This window comes from Schistocerca piceifrons, chromosome 8 (genome assembly GCF_021461385.2).
Source record: "Schistocerca piceifrons isolate TAMUIC-IGC-003096 chromosome 8, iqSchPice1.1, whole genome shotgun sequence".
Classification (NCBI taxonomy): Eukaryota; Metazoa; Arthropoda; class Insecta; order Orthoptera; family Acrididae; genus Schistocerca; species Schistocerca piceifrons.
This window is the reverse complement of record NC_060145.1, coordinates 344725966-344736199: the sequence shown is the minus strand read 5'-3', so window position 1 is coordinate 344736199 and position 10234 is coordinate 344725966.

The following is a 10234-nucleotide window of genomic DNA, read 5'->3' as shown; positions in this document are numbered from 1 at the left end:
AATATAACACTGCTGAAATTACTAACATTAAAATACACGAAACACACTCTGAAAGGCATCCAGAAAAACAATGTTTTTAGAATACTTTGTTCCTTAAGAATATAGCTCTTCTTGCGATGCACATGGTTGTAAATGTTATTTCCAGTATTAGTGAGAATGTCCTTTCGAGATTAAGTGAAAAGGGAATTTATCTTCTGCATTTTTCCTTCCTTCTTCTGTATGCTCTTCAAAACTAATTTTAAAGGTTCTAGCTCTCTGCCCAATATAAAAGACTTCGCATACAGTGCAGCAGATTTTATAAAAGGCTGCAGTTGCAAATTTGTTGTTTTTAGGTTTAATACTGCATGCAAATAGCTGAGCTATTGTGTTATCGCTTTTGAAGGCGAGGGTAGCATTAATACTACAGAAAAAGGCACTGAGTTTATAAGAAACAATTCCATAAAAAGGAAACAAGATGAATTTTAACCTTTCTGCAACATAATCTTTACATTTGTGGCCTCTTTTTTTACGCACCACGAGTTTAGAATTACATATTGTATCAACTACCGGAAAAACAGAGCCATTTTTGGAGCCAATATGGAGCAATGTGTTCAGTTCTTTGCTAATGTCTCTATTATTAAAGCAATCTGCTTATCATTACTTGGAAAACTGCTTTCATTTGTTGTGATGGTGTGATAGTTAAAGTGGAGAAAACAATGGAACAATATGGGGGAATCTGTTACCATATTGCTGTAACATGAGACAGTTGTTACAGTTTTACAGTATCACTGTATCAAGAGCAACTGTAACATGAGGCAATTTGTTACAGACAATTTTGCTGTAGCGACTGTATATTAAACTTTCTGCTAGATACATAGTGATCAACTGTTCAATAAAACTTAAATCTCAGTTCTTCGACATGCTCCTGTTCACAGATATATAACAAGAACTGTAGACAGCCGGTTGATGGGCTGCAATATTCACTGATTTCAGTATAAAATTCGTTGATTTTAGCACAATGTTCTTTGATTTCAACACAAAATTGACTGATTTCGATTCAAAATTCAATGATCTCAACACAGAATTCAAACTCATATTTCACTACAACCTACATTAATTTTTCATAGAATTTGTAGGCAGTCTTCCTAGTGAGGTGAAGCATCTGTAGATGATGTTCTGAAGAAATGGGTTCAACAGCAGGCAGATATGGCAGATATGCGTTTCAACAGGTTGTATATAGACAATAGCAGGAAGAAAAAGAGGAGCACAAATCATTAGCGTGCATCCAGTTTGCTGGGAATACCTTCAGAAAAGGCGGCAGAATCTAGGAGGAACATAGTGTTAAATGTAGTTTTCACCCATCTCCTGAGACCTTCAACTACTAGATTCAGTAAAGACTGCTCTAGGCCTTCACATACCAGGAATATATCAAATCCCTTGCCAGCTCTGCATAATACTCATTGGGGAAATTGTACGCATGGCAGAGTAGATGTGCTATAAACATAAAATGAACGTAAACGGCACTCTCATTGACGCCAGACCACAGAATCAGCTTTGGCTTACCCTAGTATGAAAGCTCGCCATCCTATGTATTACAATAAAACACAGATACTTCAGAAACCTTTCTCATTCCCAGAAACATTTGCCACTGAATTTAGGATCCAAGCTGGTCTAACTAACAACGATATTGGCCTGTAGCTGAGTCAGGCTTAGAACCCTGCAATGAGCCTGGAAAAAGAAAAGCAGTGACAGGACAGACACAAGAGATCACAGTTTGTAGCGAGGCTCCACTGTGCCCACAACGATCACCAAACACAGTGTCAGCTGCATATATAGTGAAGGGAGCAAAGTAATGGGAAGGGGTAATGGCCAGTGTATGTAGGGTGCTAACAAGAGCTGAGCACCAATAATCAGAAACCACATAAAGATGGCAATGTTCGCCACGTGTAACGTGACATGGGTGGATATTCTAGAATTCTAAAATGTCTGCCATCTTGGATTTCCCATCATGCAGGCTGCACTAAGATCAAGCATCTTGGAGTTTGACATCAAAGGGCTTGGGAAAATCAAGGAGATCTGTCAATCATGCAGCCTGCACTATGATCAACCATCTTGGATTTTGATGTAATAGGCCTGTGCTGAGGTCCACCATCTTGGATTTTATACTTAGGGAAATTAGGCGAGGTTCGCTATCACGGATTTTTTAAATTTCTCACCATTTTATTGAGCCGTGGCGGACTGGCACCAGCGTCGGGTAACCTCGTTATATCGTTGCGATCGATTTTGGAGGTTATATGTGATCTTTGGATATTGTGTGGCTTTCTTCCGGGTTAGCGGGCTTCAAGAGTCGGCCGTCAACTTTCGAAAGAATAACATTGAGAGACGTGGGACGTCTCTGGAGAAAGGAGTGTCGATTGCGACCGGGTGTGCCCTATCAGCGTGATATGCAGAGTTGTATTGGTCGGCAAGTCTGTGTTTTGGGGCAGCTCGGAGATCCGTGATTTCTATCAAGGGAGAGGTCCCCGAAATAAAGTGGTTGAGCTGCATGAGCCGCTGAGTTGTGCTGTTTGCAAACATCAAGTAAGTTGGCCGTTAGTGTATGTGGCTGAGCGACGCGTTAAGAGGCGTTTAACTCCATAGACGATTGTGGATCTTACACAGCCGTTAATCGAATAGTATGTAGATGAGCTCCCTGTGAGCTGGTTAAACGTTGGCTTCGCAGTGAAGTCTTAGTTATAACTGTACTGGTTGTTCTCTAATTGATCATTAAGGGTATTAAGTGATTGAAAACGGCACCTAAGTGATATTACTATTATCGGTGAACCGTCCTTAAATAGTTTCAATTTAAAGATCAGTGATTGCTGTGGACGGAACATTTTCTAGACTGATGCACGTATATCTGACGCAAGGATTCTGCCCTGTATTTTGTGTGTGTTTCAGATAGTAGCAATTGTCCTGTGTTTGTCAAAAGCTGCTGTAAGTGCCAACGCCTTGGCGTGGAGTGAGGTGTAACCCGCAGCCTAGGTCCTGCTGTGTTTATGTAACCCTGCCATGGCTAGATTGCTTTGGGCGAAGACCCCACACCAAAAGTTTAGTATATCTTTCCTTTCCGCCAATGCGGGTAAAACGTGTTTTGTGTTTTGATAGCAATTTTCTTATGTTTAAACAAATGTTTTTTTTTTGGGGGGGGGGGTTACATAAAGATAGACATGCAACTAAGCAAACGTTAGCAAATAGAGCACATGTAAGGTAATGAAACTCACTCTATCGATTGTCATGTAATTTTGGGCTAATTGCAGTGATCTGTCTCTGTAGTAATAGACAGTCCACAGTGTTTGTTGAGTCGATGTCACATCTCTCTTTAAGTTACAGTGTGCGGTCACATAAAGTGTAATCTGGGTTTGTTTCATGACAATCTTTCTTGCTTCTGTTACATATCCATGTTCTAATGAATTGCGGTTAACCACGTGAGTTTTGAGTGTTATTTGGACCGTGTTGGCCCGTGCAGTAATCAAATGCAATTAAGTGGCTAGCCCACTCTGATAGGAACTGTACTGTCCGTTGTAAGCTTTTGTTAAGTGTGGCGAAGCCACGGCAATACTGTGTTTGCTAGTTGTCTCATAACTGATTTCATATGCATTTTATGGTTATACTTGTTGAGTTCTGATAACTGTCTTGTTTCTATAAGAACTTATACTAAGTAACTGCTGCATTGTACTGAAGATTATGGGGAATTATCTGAAGGCACCTTATGTCAATAAAGTATGTGTAAATCAAAGTATGACTACCAGCCATGATTCACCATCCCGTTTCCCGTCCTGATTATAGTTGTGGTATGGATTGTGCAAGGTTGTATTAAATGGGCCACGTACCATTTATACATATGATAACCGACCTAGTTCCGCTGTGACGTCATAGGGTTGGGGGAAGAGAAATCTGGAAACAATGCAAGGTGCAATTAGACAGCAGCAGGATCGTGGTCTATCGAGATATTAAACACCATCTGGAAACATTGCAGACTGTGCCGAAATTGGTTTGTACTCCGTACTAATGGCCTACGGGGCTGAGGATTCTCATTTGGTCAAAGATCTCTTGGAATACGCGTGGCAGAGTCTGTGCTTTTTATTCTCTGTTCTTGAACGTCGAGGATTTTCATCCCACTACATCCCGTTCAAACAGCTCATTCATCTCGTATCGGAAGGACTCTTTACAAACGCCTGCAGAGCAATTTCAACGACATTCCTTGTAATTGTCTGACATTGTCATCTCCTTTCTTTCGAGATATTTTTAGTACCAACTTTTGCACAACCACTACCAATATAGCTGACTTTTGCAGATTTTTACCCAATACTGTTTTCTCTTCGTTCATACAGAATGCAGTAGCCAGCTCTTGGTCTCTAGGATCTATAATTGATCACAAGGGTTTATTACTACAAACAGAATTCGCCATTATAGCGAATCTTAAGTAGAAGTACTTCCAACATTATATCTTGAGCTGACTGCATTGAATTAAGTGGTGCAATTGGCATATTTCCATTGATACATAAACTACCCGTGTACTCAATGATGATTAGATACTGCAGTGCTTCCAGGCTCCTGGGATGTTCATTGTTACGTTTTACCCACTGTTCGAATAGTCTCATATTCTGTGGGGAGATTAAATTTGATTGATTCAAGCTGATCCACAGGGTTACTAATAATTGTTGTTCACGACTGAAACAGGAAGGATGGAGAAGTGGCAGTGATACAGAGTACCCTTCCTTACACTGAATTTTGTAGCTTGCTGAATATAGATGTATATGTAAAGCCAGATGAAGACTGTTGGCATCAAAGAGATAGAATACCATAGAGAAGCAACACAGCGATCAGAGTAAAGCAAAGTGAGCAACCTACCGCAGTGTTTTTGGAAGTCAAAACAAAGGAAATTCCGAAGCCTAGACTAAAATAATAACTTCGCATATTCAAGTAAAGTTAAACGCGTGAAAATTATGACCACCTACCTAATCCAGTATGTCCACCTTTGGCACGGATAACAGCGGCGACGCGTAGTACATGGAAGCAATGAGGCCTAGGTAGGCCGCTCGAGGGAGTTGGCACGACATCTGCACACACAAGTCACTTAACCCCGCAAATTCTGGGAAAAAGGCCTCGTTCAATCACATCCTAGATATGTTCGATCGCGTTCAGATATGGCGAGTTGGGGGGGCCAGCTACTGAGCTCTTCGAACCACTCCGTCACACTCCTAGCCTTGTGACATAGCACATTATCTTGCTGAAAAATGCCACTGCCGTTGGGAAGCGTGATCGTCATGAAGGGGTGTACGTGGTCTGCAGCCAGTGTACGATACTCCTCGATCGTCAAGGTGCCTTGCACGAAGTCGGCTGGATCCATGGATGCCCCAGGGCATAATGTAGCCGCCGCTAGCTTGTCTTCATCCCACAGGTGTCAAGGAGCTGTTCCCTGGAAGACGACGCTTTCGTGCCCTCCCATCGGCGTGATGAAGGAGGTATCGAGATTCATGAGACCATGCAATGCTCTGCCATTGCGTCAACATCCAGTGACAACGGTCACTTTCCAATTTCATTCGTCGTTGCCAATGTTGCGGTGTTAACATTGGCACATCCATGGTCGTCGGATGCGGAGGAGAGGAGTGGTTTGATCAGGCAGACTGGTACTGCATTTCAGGCACGTTCATTGGGAGTAGCATTAGTCTGCTTTATCGAACCCCTATACAGAGCAACACACACATATCATGAGCAGAAACTGTTTTCAAGTCTCTGATGCGTATGCTGCCCAACACGAAGAGTTGTATCAGACCGTTTTATCTTTTTGTTCCACACGAAGTACACATGCAAATGGGTGTGGCTCAAAGAAGTCTGAGATGGAAAATGGAGAAGGTGGTGGGAGGGGATGAGCAGAGAGAGGAGAAAGGAGAAGGACAGAGAGATTAAGATGAGATTTATAGGCAATGGGAGAGGAAGAGGTAGATAAGGAAAAGGGGACAGGAGGAGACAGAAAAAGATGGGGGGAAGAAGGAGATGCAGGCAGCAGGAGGAAGGTGTAGAGGGATGGTGCACAAGTATATAAGGAAGGAAACACTCATCCTCTTCCACACTCTCTCAGTCTATCTCTTCCTCATTCTCCCTCTGTCCAATATCTCCTAAACCTTCGTTTTATCCATCTACTCTGCCTCTCTGCTTCACACTGTCTGTCCATCTCATCCTCCTTCACACTGTCTCTATCCATCACGTCCTCCTCCACCCACACTATCCATATTCTCCCACCCCTCTGTCAGCTAGATGTACCGATCTGCATGTGTAGCCCCTCTAAGGCATTACTTGCACAACATACCTCCTCTTCCTCTCTGTCAACATCTCCCCCACCTCCTATGTACATCTCCTCCTCCACTTTCTCTGTCTGTCCACTCTTGTCCTCTGTTCTTCACTTCTGCACCTCTTTCTGTCCACATCACACAATTTCGCACTATCTGTGTTCTCCTCTTCCCCTTCTCTCTGTCCACCTGACCTTATCTCATCTCATGCTATCTGTCTTCCTCACCCCTCTCACTGCTCAGCCCCAAAAAACATATTGGTGAAGTGGACAAATATTACATTCACATCACACCAGTTGTGTAGGAGATTCAAAATCGTTCTCTTGCATCCAGTATGCTGGTTGTCCAAAAATCAGATCGAAAAAGCAACCTGACAATAATGCAACACAACATGCCTCTTATGCAGCACAGTCTATGACTCAGGGGCAGGAAAATAGTTTCTTGCTCCTGATGTATAGACTGCCCTTTAAAGAAGGACGATAAGGCAGCCTGATACTCCTCACATACCACAAACCAGTTGAGCAGCGCCATCTACACACAAGGTCTGAAAAATACGTTTTTTCCCATATCTCCACTCCTATGAGGGCTAGAACTTCATTGCACCCCATAATACTGATATTTATAAAGTTTGTTATTTCTGCACCAAATTTGGTAGAACTCATTCTGTGGGTTTGGGAGGAGATGCTGGACACACACACACTCACTCACTCACACACCCACACACCTCCTCCTTGCATGCATCTCCTTCTTCCCTACCTGTGTCCACTTCACCTTCCAACCTGTCTAACCACCATGTTCTTTCCCACCAACCTCCCTGGTGAGTCCTGCCTATCTCTACATGTAGCCCCTATCAATCAAATTGAAAATTCAGGCCTGTGGTGCCAGGCTGCCTACACATCAGGGGTTTGAAGACCTTTTCTGCCCCTGACTTACTGGCTGCCCTGCAAAGCAAGACAGTAAGGCATGCTGACATTACTGCAACACAATAAGCTTCTTGGAAGAGCATCCTACATTTCAGGGGCTGCAAAATTTTTACTTACCCTGCTGCAAAGCAGGACAATCCCATTTGTATGTCAAAGATCTCCCAAACACCTTGATCGATTTGTACCAAAGATTGTACACAAATCGCCTCATGCCAAAAGGAGCAGAGATACAGGCAAAAATTGTGTTTTGCAGTCCTGCCATATAGACAGGCACTTTGTTTGAGAATAGTATTTTCCTGCATTTTCGACCAGCTTTAGAAGGCAGCGCACATGTTAGGGGAAGATTGTTTTCCTGTCTGTGACGCATATGCAAGAAATAGTTCACCATCTCCTGACACATAAGCAAGATATAGTTTCCCAGCTCTGATGCATAGGCTGTTCTGTATGACTGGCGTGTTGTGTGGAGATAGTATTGGCTTGCCTAATCGACTTGTTTTGCAGGGCAGCCTGTGCCAGGAACAAAAAAGAGTTTTCAAACACCTGACATGAAGACTGCCATTCATGACTGGCAATTTGGTTATCAGCCCACTTTATCGACTCATTTTGTAGGTGCTACTGTACACATGTGCAATGCTGGGAAGGCCTGAAGTGGATAGCAGGCAGGCTACACAGAGGGGAGGGGGGGGGGGGAGGCAGTAGAGGGTGGACAAATGAAGAGAAGGAAGTAGGGGAAAGGCAGAGAGTCAGGTTGGAGGAAAGATGAACAGGCAGAGTGGGGGAAGGAAGATATGGACACAAAAGAGAGGACAATGACAGAGATAGGAAGGAGATGGATAGACAGAGAGAAGATTTAATAGGGGAAAGCTGAGATGAGCAGTGTGAGGGAGGCAAAGGAATTACAGAGGGGTAAGGGGAAAAGGAGATGGACATGGAGAGGGGGAAAAAGAGGTTTAAGAAGGACAGGACATGGAGGAGATAGTGAGGAGGAGATGCATGCAATATATGTGCCCAAAGTGAGAGGAGAGGAGGTGGAAATGAATGTGGAAGGTGAGGAGAGCAGAGACTCTGTAGGCAGGTGGAAAAGGAAGATGGGGGGAATGGACAGTGAATTGGAGGAAGATATGGAAAGAGAGATGGCGAGAAAGGTGTGGTAGGAAATAGGTGGTGATGATGATGATGACATTTGGCTTGTGGGGAACTCAACTGTGCAGTTATCAGCTCCCATACAAATACCCAACCTTTGCTCGGTCCACTCTCACCATTTGCATGAATGATGATGAAATGGTGAGAACAACATAAGCACCCAGTCATCTCGAGGCAAGTGAAAATCCTTCACCCCGCTGGGAATCTAACTCGGGACCCCCTGTTCAGAAAGCGAGAACGCGACTGCAAGACCATGAGCTGTGCACGTAGGTGGTGATGGGAATGGACAAAGAGAGTGGAGAGGACGAGATGAATAGAGAGAAAGAAAGTAGTGAGCAGAAGTTCAGCAGGCAGGGGTGCAAAGATTAGGTGTACAAAGAGAAAGGTGGAGGAAAAGGTGGACATGAAGATTGGGAAGGAGGAAGTGTGTGTAGTATGTGTGTTGAACGCATACACAGAAGAAGCTATGGGAAAAGGGTAGTATTTACACATATCCAGGCTACTGTACTAACAAAAGTCGATGTTTAACGCTGTTACCAAATTCCTGAAAAGTTCTTGACTGATTTATTTCAAATTTTTACGCGATACTTCAATAATCGTTCAGACGACATAGGAAACTTATTTTTAAATGTATACGGCATATACATGTATATAACTATACAGTGTGGTCAGAAACGTTCTGAAAAGCTTGCAAGGGAGTTGCACAGCAGGTCGTGCTGAGAAATGATTGTTAAGGAAAAAGTCAATATATTGCGCTACTTACAGGTTAATCAGCACTGATGTTAATCAATCAGGCTGTTGTGGATCAAAATTCAAGTGGCCCGCAAAAGACAGTCTCACCAAACGTATTCTTTGTTTGGTCAGCAAAAACCGAAGAAGAGAGTAACACAAAAGGTGGACATCGGTCGGTAGTCAGGATGTAACCCAAGCCAAAGGCTGAGCAGTCTTGTGCACCATCATCTATGATATGAGAACAACTAAACATAGTGGCCTGATTCGATAACTTCAATGCTAATTAAGTTGGAAGTGGCACAAAGTATCGTTTTTTTCTTAACAATTATTTCTCAGCACTACCTACCCTGCAACGGCCTTACAATCTTTGCAAATTGTTTCTGATCACACTGTACAGCGGAGCAAGGTGTTTGCAAAAACTTCTAAAAGTTCTTTCAAAATTTACTTCATATCTTTATCTGTCCATATGTTCATTAAAATTTCAAGTAAATTGATCAAAAAGCTTCTACTAATATTGTTTCCTCTTTATGTATTATTATAAATATGAGGGACAGTCAAATGAAAACAAAACACCCACCATGGAACGGTTCCATTCAACAGTAATCACCATATGTGTTAAGACACATACCCTAGTGGAGACGAGACAATCAATTCCTGTTCCATAGAATGCAGTTGGTTGCTGACAGATCCACAGCCACACCTACTCTCGCATTTTTCTCTTCAGACTGAAACCAACGTCCAGCACATATCCTATTTCATGTCGCCAAAGATTTAAAAATCACATGGTGAAAGATCTGGGCTGTACAGAGGATGTTGCAGTGTTTCCCAATCAATTCGTTTAACTGCAGCCTTTGTCAATTTCGCAGTGTAGGACTAGGTGTTATTGTACAACAAGAGGATTCCGTCTGACAGCTTTCCGGCAGCGTGAGGGCAAATAGCAAAGCTAGCAGTGGCAATGTCTCACACCTCCCCACTGAAGCTGTTCACACAAGTTCCACTAGGTAATTACGAATTTCTTCTCCGCCTGTAGGGACCTTCTGGTCGTTAAGTTACTCTGGTGTGGAACAATAATCAGTGAGCAGCAGTATGAAGAGACTTTACAGAAACGTCCAGGAGTTACGTTTG